General features: G+C 40.5%; 1 long non-coding RNA gene across 2 annotated transcripts in view; it reads left to right on the forward strand.

Annotated features, from left to right (window-relative positions):
• LOC114030624 overlaps positions 1-18,244 on the forward strand; it is a 172,893-nt gene that overhangs the window by 34,725 nt on the left and 119,924 nt on the right. For both annotated transcript variants that reach the window (XR_003567646.1, XR_003567647.1), the window contains exon 2: positions 11,904-11,978. This is a non-coding gene — a long non-coding RNA (uncharacterized LOC114030624). The remainder of the gene's footprint in view (positions 1-11,903; positions 11,979-18,244) is intronic.

The following is an 18,244-nucleotide window of genomic DNA, read 5'->3' on the forward strand; positions in this document are numbered from 1 at the left end:
CCCCCCTCCTCTTTGAGAAGGCAAGCAATTTGACAAAAAGTTTCTTTTCAAAGTAGTAAAGGATGGACAACAATGCCCATCGATCAGCAAATTACTAAACGGATTTTGTGTGAATATAGTAAAGTATTATGTGGTAAGAAACTGCAGCTATGTGGCATTCAAAGAAACATGGAAGATTTTAACGAACTGATATAGAAGTAAGAAGAAACAGGAGTACCATTTACATGATGGCTATAATAATGTAAATGAAGTAAGCAGCAGAAATGTATACACAATGGCTACTGTGATGTAAATGAAAAGAACTGGAAAAAGGAAGTTGTAGTCTAATGAATTAGAGTATTCAATCTTCATTCTGGACAGTAGGTAATAAAACATACCTTAGGTAATAAAACATACCTTCTGTGGGGGACGACATGTGCAGAATGTGGTATGTCCATTAGATTTGATAATATTATTGGTTAGCTTTCCTTTTTTTTTTTTTTGTTAGAGGCAGAGGATTTAATATTGGATATGAGGAAATAACGCAGAAATGTTACCTAAACTAAATTAGATATAACTAAAGAAGTGAGACTGATAAATTCTTGAGTTGCACCACGGGAGATATCCCAACACATATTCCAAACTCTTTGGAGCAATGGCAGTATTATTGGTATGAGTGTACAACCTTCTGAGGTGTACCTGCTTTGAGAGACAGTATGTGGTGGTGTTGTTGTTTTTTTTTTTTTAACGTATTATGGTGTGTTTTATGTGGAACAGTAAGTACACTGGTCCATAGTTTGACAGGATCTAGGTCTGAGTTCTGGTTTCTTGACTGTGTTGGATATCTTTGAACCAAGTAAGGTTACTTCTCCGGTTCTTAGTTTCCCCATATTTAAAATGAGGGGAAAATGATATTTTTATAATATCTTCCAGAATTACTGTGAGGATCAGACATGATATTATATATATGGTGCTATGCAAATGCAAGGTGTTGTTATTACTGTAATAAAAACAAATCAATGATGTTACCTTATCATCAAACCTTGAGTACGAGTATATATTTAAACAGAATTGTTATTCCTAATGCCACATTTGTGCTAATACTCAATTAATAACCCATGTTTTAATAGTGTTTTTAGGTTACAGAATGACTTCCTCATAATAACCCATGAGATATTTAGGGCAGTTATGATGATTCTCATTGCATAAATGGAAAAAAGAAAATGTAGATCAGAGAGGCCAGTTGGTGTTACCTGGGTTTTGAACCCGTGTCTCATGGCTGACAAGAAAGTACCCTTTCAGTCACCTTTTAGTGACATTTCAGCCGTGTCCAACTCTTTGTGACCCCTTTTTGGGGTTTTCTTGGCAAAGATACTGGAGTGGTTTGCCATTTCTTTCTCCAGCCTATTTTATAGATGAGGAAACTGAGGCAGACAGAGAGAAGTGACTTACCCAGGGTCACACACAGCTCGCAAAATGTTTGAGGCTGGATTTGAACTCATGAAGTTGAGTCCTGACTCCAGGCCCAGTGCCCTATCCATTGTGCCACCTAGCTGCCCTACACATCACTGCCTTTCTAAGGGTGGAATCTGCAAATATAAGAGCTTGAAGGGACCTTAGAAGTCATACAATCTATAGAGAAGAATGGAAAGACTTATCCAGACTGATGTAAAGTGAAATAAGCAGAGCTTACTTGGTTGTTAAGTTTGTAGGCTTTAATTTAATTCAAGGCCCTTACCCTCTAGTTGAAGAAGAAAGATGCATGTACACGAAGCATCGAATAGTACAAGTGATATGTACACTTAAACAATGTACACAGCTTAAATAGAATGAATCACTACAAAGCAATTGAAGATGACTGTTGTGAAATTAAAAAGAAGAAACTTGGCCCCAAAGAGGTGATATTGAGTGCCCTCCCCACCCCAGTTTTCCACAGGTATGCAACAGTGCATGTAACTTGATTTTTTCAATGTATTGATAATTTTGCTGATTTTTTTTCCTCTTTAAAAAACAACTGTTTGTTACAAGGGATGTCTCTGGTCAGGAAGAGATACAGGAGGAAATCTGGTTGATTCAGAAACAAAAACTATCACTAAAAAATCTTTTCTTTTAAAAATAAATAATCTAATCTAAACCCTTGTCACTTTTATTGAGGAACGTAGAGTGTGTGTGATTTAGTGCAGGTCATGAAGCTGGTATATAGCAAGTGTAAGAGCTGGAACTTGATCCTGAGCATCTTTAATTGCAAGCCCCATAGTGGATCCTTTTAGATGACACTGCCTTCTTTTAACATTGGCTAGAGTCTCGAATGTGAAGTGGACATTAACCCTTGTTAGAATTCTCCCTCATTGTAAGTAGGTGCTGTTACCCACGAAACTGAGACTTGTAAAGAAAATAGGATCCATTCTTTGCCCAGGTTCATCTGATGAGCTGTTAGTTTGGCCTACGTGCCTTGTGGCTGCCAGCCTGTAAACCTCAGGAAAGAGAAAGGAGCAGTGTGTCCATCCAGAGGATATTCTGGAGCCCTTGATAATCAAATCCCATTGTAAAAGTCCTGTTTGAGTTACAGTTTTTTAATCTTTGTTCCAGTGGAAAACTTTTACAGGCTGTCCCAAGCAAATCCTAAATCCTGTTTGTAACACAGAGGGCCTTAAAATAGCCTTGGATGCTGGAAGAGGGGTCTCCAGAGGGAAAAGAGAAATGTGGAAACAATACCTCTTGCAGTCTGGTGGCACAGACCTCTGTCCCTCCCCTCTTCAGCTCTGTCCTACCCTGATGAATCTGGCGCCCTCAGATAGCACTGCTTCCTCCGTTAGGCACATAAAGGCTTTCACATGCCTTGTCCCAGCTCTGACAATAAAGGAGCTCTCACAAAGAGGGGTGGCTCTGAATTGCCCGTTTCAGATGTGTTGATGCTGATTGAGCTGAAGCCCTGGCTGAAACCATATTAGGTCAAACTGTGTTAGAGGAACTGCTGGTGAGGGCATTCATGTTGCTACAGAATGTCCATTTGGAGAGGGCTGCAGGGACCACACCTTCATTTAGGTGGCTGTGCCAGGTGTGGAGAGATGAGAGCTGCAACCCACACTGCCCTAGGACATTTGAGGGAATGTTGTAAGAAGCCTAGATTGTCAGAATTGGAAGGGACCCCAGATGTCATCCAGTCTAGCCTCTCTGTGAACAAGAAAAAAGCCATATGCAACATCTTGGAAATGACAATTTTCTTCAAGGGGCTGTAATATCAAAATAGAATTAGATGGCTTCTTTTGGGACCAGGAGGGCAAGAAATAGGATGGAAGGTGTAGAGAAGCAATTTTCCGTGTGATGTAGAGAAAACTGCCTAGAAATTAGTTGTACAAAAGTGGGATGGGATGTCTCAGAATGTAGGGTGTTTCCATCTGCAGTTTCACAGTTGTAAAGGATTTCAGAGACCATCTAATCTTAACCTGAATTTAAATATTTATATTTAAAAATAGATTAATAAATTAATAAAATATTTACATTTGTTATATTTTAAAATTTACATGAAAATTTTTTATAAAGGTATTTCAATTTAATTGGTTTTCTTTGTAATCCTATATATTTTATTTTATTCATTACTACATAAAATTATTCTGCAGAGTTTATATAGACTTTACCAAGCCACCAAAGAGAGATCCATGACACAAAAAACCGTTAACAAACTGATTCTAATCCACCCTTCATTTCACAGATCAGGAAACTGGGTGCGGGAGCATTGGATGACCTATATATAATCAGTATTTGGTTGTCAGTGTCAGTCATAAGCCCACCTGAATTGTCCAGCAGCCATTAAGAATGATAATAATAAAAAAAATCACAATTTGGTACTGCTTTCAGGATTACAAAGCTTCCTTTTCAGAGCAATCCTATGAAAAGAGAGGTAGTACATGTATTAATTCTCCTTTTTAGGTTCAGCCTCTCAACCAAAGTCATGCAGCTAGTAAGTAGTGGAGCTGAGATACCTACTCAGGTCTCCTGATTTCCAAATCAGTCACTTTCTGCTGTGGTGGCTGTGTAGATATATACCAAGATATATACCAAGTGAGAATCAAGTTCATGGCAGTCATGCTTCAATTTAAGAAAACATGGATGCTCTGTTGAAAGGTAAAATTGTTAAGCAGGTAAATTAAGGGGTTTTATTGACATTACAAAGGAACTCCTTTAGATAATGAGCTTGTTGTTAAGATGTTTTTCAGTTGTGTCTGACTCTTCATGACCTCTCTGGGGTTTTCTTGGCAAACAGAGTAGTGTGCCATTTCCTTCTCCAGCCCATTTTACAAAGAAGGAACTGAGGCAAACAGGGTTAAGTGACTTGCCCAGGGGTCACACAGCAAATATGTGTCTGAAGTCAGATTTGAACTTGGGTCTTCCTAACTCCAGGCCCAGCACTCTATCCACTATGCCATCTATTTGCCCCATAATAATGAGCTGGAATGCATTTAAATCCTTGTTTATAGGTTGATAGCTGTTACTTAGGAAGCCATGGTTTGGAGGAAAAAGAAGTAGAAAAAACTCTGGACTTGGAGTTGTTGGAGGCCTTGATCCATCAATCTTTTTTTCCCCATCAGGTTTACAGTCTGTAAGCATTCAGTTTAGCACTTGTATTATTTGATGTTTCGTGTATGTGCATCTTTCTCCTTCATCTAGAGGGTAAGGCCTACAAACTTAAGCAAACAATAAACAAACTTCTTTTCCCTCCTTTAGATAATTTAGCTGTTTTCTGATTTGAAGTACAGTTTGGGTTGGCAGACACTGGGTGCTAGGTAACCTCTGAGTTTCCATCAGACTGTGATTCTGTGGTTCCATTATTGCATTGAACTGCCTACAGTAACTGGGCATACAGCAGCCAGTGATTAGCACCTGCCTATTGATCTATTAATACAAGTTCTTTTGTTGTTTAAACACTGCTCAGTCTTAGAGTCAGTAGCCCCAGATTTGAATCTTGAGTCTGAGACTTTCTGGCTTTGTGGCCCAGAACCTCTCTGAACCTCCGTTTCTTTCTGGGGAAGTGGAATGGCTTCTCGTCAATGCATTATTCACTTCCCTGGGCTGTTGCGGGGAGAGCATTTTGTGAACCTGAACGTGTTAGGGAGATGTGAGCCATTGCCATCAGCTTGAGTTATTTTTGACATCGCCTCTGAAGATGTGGAAACATGTGAAAAAGGTGATGTTGGGCGTTGCTCAATTATTGATGTTGCTTGTGTGTTACTGAAAGGATTTATTTGCATTATTTAGCTGAATTATGGCATTTGTGATAAGAGGGAGAGATGCCTGACTGGAGCAGCCCTGATTCAGTCTCAGTAAATAGACCTGAAGTAATAAAAGCTGCTTTTTCTTCCCCATCTGAACTCCATGAAGATAGGCGCAGCTAAATTGATGACCCACTGCCTCCTTCCTTTCCTCCTCTGTCTTTCTTTAAAAATCATTGTTAATATAAATGTTTTATTGGTGCTTCTTTATGTCGTTGTCACTCCGCATTCTCTGCCACATTCTCAAAGAAACCTTGAAGAAGGCAGGACTCTTGCATTAGATGTTGCTGGATAGGAATTAGAGAAAGGGCCAGGAAGATGATCCAATGAGGAAGAACAGTACAAGCAACGGAATGGAATGTGAATAATGAAAAAATATTTATTAAGCATTTACTGTGCGCCAGGCAAAAGAAGGCATTAGGGCACAGTTAGAGAGCTGGGCTTGGAACTAGGACCCAAATTTAAGGTCTGCCTCTGAGATATATACTGGCAGTTCTACTCTTGGAACAGCATTTGCAGGGCTTTAGGCAATTCTGTGGTACTATAATGTGCCAGCCTGCATCGGTAGAGGGAGTTTTCTCTTCTGAGAGTTACTTATATCAATAAAATAACAGGTCTGGTCCCTATCCCTGAGTACCAGTCACTAAAGGCTGAGGATACAAATAAGAAATGAAGACATTCCCTTCCCTCAAATAATGTACAGTTCTAATAGGCAGAAATAGCATATATAGAGGGGAATGATGGTCAGGGAAAGATGTTTCTGTCTGGGAAGTCACTGGGCTGGTGAGTGGAGATATAGGACAGTCAGTTGATAGGTTTGATTAAGAAGCAATGTTAGTATTGAATCCCGGAGCAAGAAGTAGAAAGGAGATGGGGAATAATTGCTTGGAGGCTGGAGGCTGGTCATAAGATGGCCAGAGTGAAAGAGCACACAGTAGGTTGACTAGATCCAGAGAAGTCTCACCAATCAGGACTGCCTAGACCCAGGTCCCCAGGGAAAGAGTTCCAAAGCCCTCCCAGGGTTTGGTCTAGTAGGGGGATGTAGCAGCCAGGAGCAAGGTGGTTGTAGGTGTAGGACAAGGTAAAAAGACTTTACTGATTGATAATTCCCAGCACAGGGCATTCAATCACTTATATGAATGTCATCAGATACTATTGTGCTGTAAGAAATGATGAAAGGTATGGGTTTAGAGAAACCTGAGAAGGAAATATATGAACTGATGGAATGTAAAGTTAACAGAACCAAGAAAAGATTTATACTGACGCAACAATAATATTGTAAAAATCAACCACTTTGAAAGACTTCAGATAAAAGCAATGACCAACCATGATTCTGAAGGACTGTTGTTGATTTAGCCTTCTCACTTTCTGACAAAGGGAATGGACTCAAGATTCAGAGTGAAGAGTACGTTTTTGGACAAAGACAGTGTAGGGAATTTGTTTTGCTTGACTATGCATATTTGTTACAAGGGTTTTGTTTTTCCTCTTAAGTTGGGGTTGAGTGGAAGGGAAAAAAAGTAAATTCTTATTTATTGAAAAAGGAATTTTTTAAAAAGTCACTTCTTCTGTATCACAGTTTTGTTATCTGTGAAATAAGGATAATGATACTACCCTGTTTACCTCTTGGAAGGCTCTTAGGAGATAATGTAATGAATACACCTTGCCAAGTGAAGATGGTGCAGATATTTAAGAATGACATAGTGGGCAGAGACGTGATCCAGTTTTTATGGCAGTATGTGGGAGCAGGGTGCCACCCTTACAGAAGGGGTATCTCTATGCAGGATTAGGCCAGGCTTGCAGCTGGACAAGTGAGGCAGGGGAAGCTAGTAGTAAACTCTGGGGCCCTCTGTTTCTGTTTACTTCCCCCTCAACCCATGAATATTTTTAACCTCTCAAGGCCTCTCCATAGTTGGGGGTCAAAGCAATAGCCTAACCAGTTTTCTGTTACAGAGCTCAGTTTTCTAAAACTATTTCCTGAGGCCCAAGGACAGTCTGGATCAGGCCTAGAGGCTACAGAACAGCTCAAGGCCAAGTGATTAAGGAGGACTCCATGGTTTGAGCCTCCAGATTTCAGTACATGGTGTTCAGAGGAGCAGAGGTTGAAGGACTGGTTTTCTATCAGATAAAAGGCAAGGTCCCTATATAGGTATTGAAATATTCTCTTGCATTTGAAGTTACTGTCATTTAAAAGTAGATAAGAAGAAGAAAAAAAAAGAAAAATGTGAGAAAAAATAGTAATATAACTACATTCGAAATTCACATATGTAACTGATGACATGGTATTTCCAAATGTACATTTCTCATAAAATCATAGAATATCCGCTTGGGAAGGGAGCTGGGAAGACCATCTAGTTTGGCCCTCTTCATTTTTCATATGGGGAAACTGAAGCCCAGAGATGTGAATAATAATAATCCTAATGATACCACCATCACTACTACTGCAATAACAATACTAATGATTCTACTACTACTACCACCACCTTCATCCTTAAGTCTTTGTTACCTTAACATCGAAACTGTAAAGAAAACAGAGAATATGATTAGGATGTTCTGTATTAGGATTATCCTTTGCCTCTGACCCACAGATCTCAGATTGTACTAAAAAGCAGACATAATACAAGTTGGGGGCAGCTAGGTGGTGCAGTGGATAGAGCTTTGGTCCTCATCTTTGGAAGTTCAAATCCAGCCTCAGACATTTCCTAGCATGTCATCAATTACATATGTGAGTTTTCAATGTAGTAGAGTTTGCTGTGTTGGGAAAACTGTAGATGTTGCCAGTAGACTTGGTGAGGGTACTAGTTTTTGCCACATTGATCCTTGTTTGTTCCCATTTCTGTTAAGTGGCACTTAGAGACAAGTAGTATCTCACTTTAAAAGAATATTCTGAACACAAAATGCAGATTTCCCAAAAATTGTATTAATATAAATGTGGGCTATTCTTCTCCCCTTCCCCAAGCTGGTTTGTATACATCTGTGTATTATACCCCCTTTCCAACCTTCCAATTTTCACAATATTTTTATTTTTTATGCGGTGATTTTTGGTTAGGGTTGCCGTGTCCTAAGACTTGTTCACGTTGTGGCTAGTCTGTCAGTAATGAAATTTTCTGAACTTGGCTAGGATGGTCCAGGCCCAATTTATCATTGAGGACACCCTTGAAGCATTTCTAGCTTGGTGTAAGAGTCACTGGTGTTTATACTCCATTGGCACAGCTTTTGAGAACCTAGAATCTCACTGAACCTCCAGATGAAGCAGTTGAGGTTCAGAGCATTGATATCTTCCCAGAGGTGCACAGTCAGTAGCAGAAGTGGGATATGAACATTGATCCTTTGGCTCCAAAACCAGTGTTTTCCACTGTTCGTTGGACTGGCCTCCTTAGAGTTCCTAGCACACATCATCCTATCTGTGAATGTTCTCATTGGTTATACTTTGTGTGTCAGGAACATTCTCCTTCCTCATCTCCACCTCTTTGCTTCTCTGGCTTCTAAGTGTCAGCTGAAGTCCTACCTTCTGTAAGAGGCCTTTTCTAGTCCTCCTTAATCTTAATGCCTTTCCTCTAAGACTAACTCCAGTTTTTCCTGTGTATGGTTTGTTTGTACATTATTCCGGGAGCTTCTTCAGAGCAGGCATTGTCTCTTACCATTTTTTTTTATCTCCAGGTTTTAGCACAACCCAGGTGAGTGTCATTCTTGACTCCTTCCTCTCTCTCCTCGCCTTATATCCAGTTAGTGGTCCTGTCATTTCCACCTCTGTGAAGTCTCTTACAGATGGCTCCTTCTCTCCTCTGACACTGCTGCTTCCTTATTTCATACTTCATGACTATTGCAGTAACTGGCTGGTTGGTCTCCTTTGCCTCAAATCTCTCTCCACTCCAAATCTCTCCTGTCTGCTCAGCTATCAAATTGATCTTCCTAAAATGTAGAACTGATGCTATCACTCCTCCTTACTTCCATATTTGTAAATATGGCTCCCTATTACCTCCAGGACCAAATAGAAAACCCTCTGTTGGACTGTCAAAGGCCTTCATAACCAGGCTTCTATTGCCATTGCAGTCTTCCCCTCCATGTAGTCTACAGTGTAGTGACACTGGCCTCCTTATTGTTCCTCACACAAGGTGCGCCTTCTTCTGATGGTGGTGTTTTCATTGGCTGTACCACATGCCTGGAATGTGCTCCCATTTCATTTGCACCTCCTGACTTCCCTGACATTCTTTAGGTCTCATCTAACCCCCATCTTGTGCAAGAAGCTTTGCTCAGTCCTCCTTAATCATAGTACCTTTCCTCTAAGACCACCCCCATTTGTTCCCCATATAGCTTGTTTGTACATAGTTGTTTATATGTTTGCCCCTCCCCCCCATTAGACTTGTGAGCGCCTTGAGAGCGGGACTTTTTTTGCCTTTATTTACATTCCCACTGTTTTCAGTGACTGACACTTAGTAGGTGCCTCATATATGCTAGTTGACAGACCAGTAGAAAGCACTACAGAGATGTGAGTTATAAATGCTGACACATTTGTATATCTGTCTTGGAAATTCAAGAGCAAGCATCCCAGCGTGGATAATTACTCTGAGAAATTATGTTTGATTTGCATCTGATCACAGATAGCAATTTCAGCTTTATAGTTTCTGAGATGACTGAAGTGAAGACAACCATGGTATCCCTAAATCAGCTGTGCTTGCTTTCAAAGGGCCATTCAGTCCCAAAGACTTTTCTTGAATACCTAATGTTTTGTGTATTAGATTCAAAATCAAAGGACATGTAGATCATTAAGCCAAGTAACTAGAAGCTCAGTTCTAGTTGGCTGTCTGTAATGAGATGTTTGATCTTGGACAGGTCTGCTAGATTCCTTGTGCCTTAGTTTCTCCTTTAACTGGTTCAGTTGGAATAATAGTTGTCAGGAGAAGCCTTAAAGTTAGACATAAACTTGGGTATATATAGTATGCCATACCAGATTGCAAATCATCCAAGTAATGAGTAAGTAAATACTAAATATCTACTGTGTACAAGGTACTGTGATAGACATTGTAGGGGAGACAATGAAGTATAGTTATAACTGACATTTAATTGGTACTTGATATGCAGCCTGGCATAGTGGATTGAGAACGGGTCTCTGAGTCAGAATCTACACTTGGATTTCAGTTTTCCCTCTGATTCATAGTGGCTCTGTGTCCTTCCACCAGTCACATAATTAGCAACACAGTCAACTTTCTCACACTGCAAATTATAGAGAAGGTCCTCATTTGCATTGGTAGAGGGAGTTTCCACACTGGGATTTCTCTGTCAATATTACAGATGCAGTTTAAAAAAAAAAGGCTAGGATGGTATTCACGATTATTCAGTGTTTTCCAAAGTTTTTTCTTCCATTCTATTTCCAGGCTAGTTTTCCGGATTTCAAGCCTAGCCAACCTTCTACTATACCATATATGGATAGCATTCTTTCTTACAGTCTAGTTTGGTTGAACAGTCACAAACATCTTGGCAATTAATACCAGAATATAGGGGGGAAATGGAAGAGTTGCCATAGGATAGAATACCTGCTGAAAGTTAAGAGGATGGTGAGTTTCCTGATGGCTAGAAAGGAACTAAGCTGACCTGTGGGGTTTGGATAGGATGAGGGAGAGTGTGAAAAAAGTTATCGACAGAGAGAACATAAAAGTGATTTGTAGGGGATAATGAGGTGGTCGCCCTGACTGGATTAGTGATTTTTATGTATGAAAGTAGTGGGAAAATGGCCAGAAAACTAGCTTGGTGGTGGGGAGTGGGGGACCAAGATTGCAGGGATCTTGAATTTCAGGGTAAGGAGTTTGAACTTGACCCGACCGAAAAAAGATTTCTGACTATACTTTTCTCCTCCTGATATAAATCTTCCTGAGTGGCTATGGCCAAAACATTCATCATCTGTTAGCCAACTTTCTGTGAAGGTAGCTAGGCTAGTCCTGGGATGATCAAGGTCATTACTGGGTCCTTATTTGAAGTTTGTCCAGCTTGTTGTAGGACCTGTTGGAACTTGTAACCTGTGGCCTAGAGGGTTGAGGATTATCGTCTTTCCTGATGAGGCATTACAGTAGGGGAAAAGAACCCTCTAAACCAGAAACCATGCTTTCTATTTCCTAAATAGCCTTTAGATACAACTTTGCTTTGTTTTTTAAGTTGTTTTTTTTTTTTTTAATTTTGAATTAAGAAAGCATGAGGCAGCATAAGCATAATGTTACAGAGAGAATCCAAGTCCCTTCACCTCCCTGGGCCTTGGTTTCCTTTTTTACAAAATGAGGAGGTTGGACTAGTTGTTCTCTGAAGTGCTGCCAGGTTCTAAATCTGTGATCCTCTGGGGTTGCAGATGTTATTTTAAAAAGGGCAGTGGTTACCTTTTTCATGTACTGGCTCTTTAAAGGTACCCAGCCTATATAAGCCTCTAGTTCCCTAATGTGCAAAAAACTGGAGGATGGAGCACTCCCTCCAGATGGAGAGCCAGGAAGGCATCCTGACTATTTCCTCTCAGTCTGGGTCCTCTCCCAGCTTTCCGGCTTTCAGGAGTGTGGGGGGGAGATGACCCGATGCCAGCAGACGAACACAGTTTCCCTTGCTTGGTCCCCAACTCCAACCATCAGCCTTCCAGGATGACCTCACTTGGATCTCTGCCTTCTGTTTGTTTTGGAGGTGCTGAGAAGTCCGTCACGTGGCTTTCACGAGTTTGCTCGTCATCATTGGTGGAGGGCCATGGATGCCAGCCACGTGAGTAGCCTCTGAGTGGGGGGGAGGCACTATGAAACATTCCCCAGCCATGAGCCCCAGGGCAGAGCTGGGGAGAGAAGGAGGGGAGAAGAAATCGGAAAAGGAGGGGAGATTGCTTTCATTCCTGCCATCTGACTAAGATTGGCCTGGAGTCCATCCTGGCAGGGAATTTTCCTGGAGGAAGAGAGGGCTGGGCTTGGGGGGGGCTGAATCAGGCTTGTGACAGCTTGCCATTTCTAATCCCGCTTTAAAGAGAATCACCGGAAGAGAAAGGTCTGAGTCAGAATCCATGAAAACACTGAACACATTTGTCTGCCTTAATGTTCCCTGCTGACTAATGTTACCCAGAATGTTACTGAGACACATAGTCCTCTGTGTGCTGGGTCAGAGAGGAAAAATGTGACACTTTTTTTTTTCCCTCTTGAGTCTTTAAAATTGGCAGAGGGCATGACCCTGTGTCCCGTTTGCCACCCCCAGTTTTATTTCTTCCCCATCCTGTCCATTTGCTGAGACTTAGAGGATTACACATCCCTCAGGGACACATGCCACATTTTTTCTAGCCTTAACCTGCCTTGTAGCATCTTCTCTGTCCCTTTGAAAATCAGTGTCTGACAGTGTAGCTCAGCCTGGCAGATTGAGTGGGAAAGGAGCCAGGCCAGTGGTTAAACAGGCTTTAGTCTGAGTGGTAACTTGGTATTGAGGAGGAAGGGGAATAAACCAAAACTGTTCCCAAGAGAGAACAGGACAGAGTTAACAGGCAGAGGAAAGTCCTGTTCTTAAAAACAAGATTTCTACATAAGGTAGGGGCTCTTTGGAACTTGGAGTGATGACCAGGGGCATATAGGGGCCTTTAAGGCCTAATGAGTAGATACACAACCACATTCATAGAATCATAATCTAGGTTAGACCTGGAAGGGACCTTAAAGTTCATTTAGTCCAGCCCCCTTTGTGAAGAAGTATCATAGAATCAGAAGATCTGGGTCTAAATCCTAGCTGACATTTACTAAACTGCTTACTGACAGGCAAGTCATGTTGTTTCCTTTGCTGTAAAATGGGGACAAGAATATTTCTGCCATCTACCTCACAAAATTGTTGTGATGATAGCATTTGTAAATCCTTTAAAAGCAATACTGTGGTTACTATTTCAAAAATTTGGATAGGCCTTTGTTGAATTGCTCTCACTTACATTTCTTAGGCATATGCCTCCCACTTCTCCCTCCCAGTGAACCACACCTTATAACAATTTAAAACAAAACAACCCTGACCTATCAAAAAATGTCTGATTTGCATGCAGTGTTCCACATTTGTGGACCCTCCCCTTTTCAGAAGACTGGAGGGTGGGGGATGTCTTTTTATATCTCTTCTTCAGGATCAGTTTTGGTTATAGTAATTTCACAGTATTGTTTTGATTATGTTGTTATTTCCATTTATATTATTCTCATCATTGTATGTGTTTTCCTCACCTTTCTGACATCACTGTCAGTTCAGAAAAGTCTTTCCATGTTTCCTTATTTTTCATCATGTTTGTTATTTTTTCAGTAGCACAGTAATTTTTTCAATATTATTTTTTTTTGAAGTACTCCTTAGATTATTGCCACAGATGGAGAAATAGGTCCAGAGATTAAAGTGACAAGGTCACATAGTATTTATCAGTTCCCAGACCCCCAAATTCCCACTTGGCTTTTTGCCGTTTCCTAATAAAGACAGCATTCATCAGTTAATTAAATTATCAGATTAAAGTTAAGACTATCTCCAGAGGCCCAGTCTATTAATTTACAAATCACTGATTGACTTTAGCCAGAGGGTGGACATTATTCATTATGGCCATTCTTTCCTTAACCTTGTTGGATAGATAGGGTTTGGCGTACCCTGAAAGGAAGGAAGCTCTTTCTGGTAGTGATTGTTGTAGTAGAAAGAATTCTGAGATTGGAAGTAGACTAAAGATTGGGATTTGAAATTTGGGGGGAGCATGACTTGAATCTGGCCTGGAAGTCAGGTGGAGACTTAGATGTGAGCAAGATAAGCCCTTCAGTTCGAGGCTAGGAAGGTTCTAGGGGTGGAATCAAGATTCTTCTTGGTGAAGAAGCAAAGATTATAGCCTTAGTGGAGGGAGACAGTATGGCGTAGACGTGACCTCCAAGTGAAGGAGGGGCTTAAATTGTAAAACATTTTCTTATAAATGTTAACTGTTATTGTAATTTCCATCCCCGAAGGGGGAAAATGATTGAGGGAGAAGTCTGGGTTGATCTACCATTGAATGAAAAAGCTGACCCGGGGGCCAGTGATGAGAAATGCTACATACCTCCTGACTGAGAGGCTATGATCTAATATGCATAATGAGGAACACATCTTTGGACATGGCCAGTGTGGGAATTTTGGAATAAGATGGGAGGGAGAAGAAATTAATGCTTTATAATTGAAAAAAATTTCAATTAAAAAAATTCATTTCGAAGCATAGAATATTGGAGGTGAGGGATCTTAGGACAATCAGTTTGATTCAGCACACATTTATTAGCTACATGGACGTTGCTGCATTGATATGTAAGACTAAAAGGGCAGAGTACTTGCGTGCCTTCCCCCCCCCAACAGCTAATATTCTAGGATATGTGAAGGGATCATAGAACATTAGAATGTTAACATTGAAAGAGTCCTTAAAGCTCATTGATCAACAACCATTTATTTAAGCACTTGTTACTTGCCTGTTCATCCCTAATGAGATCCCTTCATGTTATGAATAGGGAAACTGAAGTGCTTTTTTTTTATTAATTATAGTAAGCCTTGGAGCTGAAGAGATATAACAGTCTTGGAGGTGTCTTGAGTATGAGCCAAAGAAAGGGCATCTTCTAGGGTAAAGAAGGGGTTGGAATGGAGAATTCAAAGATTTTGTGATTCTGCCTGTATGAAAGCAAGTTCCTATCTGTTGTCAAAACTAAAGATTAGTAGAGTTTGTGAAGTGTCTTGCTAATAATGCTGATAGGCTATAGGAGGAGTATTTGATGAATGATTTGAGAGATAGTATGGTATAGACCAGAGTTCCAATCTTAGCCCAGGTCACATTGCTTAACTTTTCTGTACTCCACTTTCCTCTTCTATACAATAGAGAAAATACTATTTGCATTACCTATTCCTGCATGAATTTTTTAAATTAGTTTTTTTTTAATTATAAAGCACTATTTGTTTCCCTCCCATCTTACTTCAAAATTCCCACACTGATCATGTCCAAAAAATGTATTCTTCATTTTGCATGTTGGACCATAGCCTCTCTGTCAGGAGGTATGTAGAATTCTTCATCACTGATCCTGTCAATAAACATTTTTTAAGCACTCACAATGTTCCAGGCACTGTGCTAAGTGCTGGGGTATACAAAAAAAGGCAAAAGACAATTCCTGCCCTCATGGAGCTTACAATCTGATGGAGGAGACAACAAGCAAATATGTACAAACAGGCTATATGCAGCACAAATAGAAAATAATTAACAGAGGGAATGCACTGGAATTAAGAGGGGTTGGGGAAGGCTGCCTATAGAAGGTAGGATTTTCATTGGGACTTAAAGGAAGCCAAGGGAGGTCAGTAATTGGAGCAGAGGAGGGAAAGCATTACAGGCATAGGGGACAGCCAAGGAAAATGCCCAGAGCTTGAGAGTGTCTTCTTTGTGGAACATTGAGGAGGCTAGTGTCACTTCATGGCAGAATTTTTGTAGGGGTCTAAAGTGTAAGAAGACTGAAAGGGTAGGAGAGAACTAGGTAATACAGGATAGTGCTGTGAATGCCAGACAGAATTTTTTTTTTATTTGATCTTAGAAGTTATTGGAAGCCATTGGAGTTCTGGAATTGTTATTAATCTTTATGTTGATCAGATTGTTTGTCTTTACAAAGTTGATGTTATAAATTGTTCACTTCATTCACTCAGCGTTAGTCCAAGTGTATCTTCCCAGGGGTCTCTGAAACTGTCCTTTTCTTTATTTCTTACAATAGTATGCCATTACTTCATATACTATAATTGGTTCAGCCAGACCCTCATTGATGGGCACCCCTTTAGTTTCCAGTTTGTTTGCCACCACAAAAAGAGTTGCTCTAAATGATTTTGTATGGAGGACCTGTTCCTCTTTCTCTGATCTGGTGGAGGGATTTTGACATTGATGCACAGATGAAATCAAAAGTCTGGACAAAAAAATACCCCCCACGCTTAGAAAATAGAAGTGGATTGGGAAGTGTGGCAAGGTAGGCTTAGAGTTAAACCTGGAGTCAAAAACTAGTTCCTTGACCATGGGGAAGTCATTTATCCACTCTTATATTCTTAGTTCCCTAATCTTATTTTTTGAAACTCTCTCTGATGGAGCTGTCTGTAGTGAATGCTTTCCTAACAAATTTGTCTGTAGTGTAGTGCTTTCCAAACAAATTTGAGCTGTTAAATATAGGGAGACAGATTGGACCTGTGATTTCTTTAATATAGAGAACTCTAAGGTGAGGAAAGCCCCTCCACCAGTGAAGTTTGGCACCTTTGCTGCAATTTATATGCCCAGATTACTAAGAGTATAAGTGACTTGTCCACGATCACACAATCAGTATGTGTCTAAGGTGGGCTTGTATAATACAGATCCCTTTGGTTTTGAGGTTGGCTTCTATCCGTTCTTGCATAAATGTCCTGTTCTGGGGCCATTGATTCTGAGCTGAATTAGTAATCCTGGTTTGGTAAAACCTAAAGATACTTATGTTACTATGGAAACAGTTAAGCTGTCCTATATTCTACATTATGTCATCCTCCTGCATGGTTAAGGAAAAGGGAACATTGACTATAACTGGGACATCTGCTGAATACAGAGACATTGGGCAGAGTAAGGGAAGGGGCCAGAAGTGAAAATAGAATTTGCATTTCTAATAAGTAGGCATTTGAAATTTTCAAGTGGTTGTGTTAGGAAGGAAGGGTTTTGCTAAAGGCTGGTAAATACAGTGAAGTCTAAGAGCCACCAGGCCCTCCTCCCCACCTTTTGTATTTGTGAATACAGTGTATGCAATAGGGCCTTTAGTGAGAACATTTATTAAGCACTTACTGGGTGTTGGGCATTGTGCTAAGACCTAGGGATGCAAATACAAGCAAACAAGGTATTTAGCTTCTAGGTTGACATGGCTGAGAAGTGAGGTGGAGGCTTGGATCTGGGCAAGAAAAGGAGACTGTTCATGAGGTATCCCCTCATTCTCTCCCCATGATGAGACTATATATGTAAAGTGCTTTGCTAACCTTAAGCATTAAATAAAAGTGAGCTGTATGTTGTTTCTTTTTCCTTTCTCAGATGATATACTTTACTTCAGTTTTTCTGTATAGTTCCTTATTTGCTAATGTTGTAGCCTATTTAAGCTCAACCATATATCTCCCCGTTGCCCTATAAATTAATATTAGAGACCTTCTTATCCCCATTTTGTAAATGAGCAAACTGAGGCTCAAAAATGTTAGATGACTTGTCCATGGTCACACTGTGCTTGAGTGTTAGAGGTAGGATTTGAACCCAGGGAGTCTTTACGCCTGGGTCCACTCTTTGTACAGCCTCATGTTCTCTTTAAGTCGTGGTGTGTGTGTGTGTGTGTGTGTGTGTGACAGAGAGTGAGAGTGAGTGAGTTAAAGAGATAGTATTAGAGTCAGAGAGACAGACAGATACCGATCCCTTTGGTAGTTGTTTGGTGAAGCCTACTCCTTTGCAGAATGTTGCCTATATTCATAATGGAAGGAAATGTTAATTATCATTTAGAGGTTAATGAAAATAAAGACTTAAATTTGTTTTCCCATCCAAGTTCATGGACATCCCCCATCCCCTTCTAAAACTATCTTAATCCTGCTGCTCTAGACATTTTCAGGTTCCAGCTAGGGAACATTTCTTTAGTGTATATCTTTTCTTTTTAAGGTTGTATCCTCAGGGTGTGGTCCACATGAAGAATAATGCTTCTTTACTGGCTTATCTGTGACATAATGCACCGTGAATAAGTCAGTTTATTTATTGGTCCTGTGACTGGCAGCCAGCAGCAAAGTGAAGCTGTGGGAACTAAGGATAACCAGGAGGAGTCATGTGCAGGGAAGGATAAGTTACTGGAATCAACCAGGTCTAGCCATTAAAAGGAAATAATTTGGCTTCCTTGGGTAACCTGGCACAGGAGAAAAGCAGGTTTTAGCAGGAGCTGGAGGTGCTGTAGGAAATGGGGTTGGCTGAGTACCTCTGATGAGCGCTGGGGTGCAGTGTGGGGCTGGAAACTTGGATAGAGCTGCCCATTGGAGGT

This window comes from Vombatus ursinus, unplaced genomic scaffold, assembly GCF_900497805.2.
Source record: "Vombatus ursinus unplaced genomic scaffold, bare-nosed wombat genome assembly UNPS02014973.1, whole genome shotgun sequence".
Lineage (NCBI taxonomy): Eukaryota > Metazoa > Chordata > Mammalia > Diprotodontia > Vombatidae > Vombatus > Vombatus ursinus.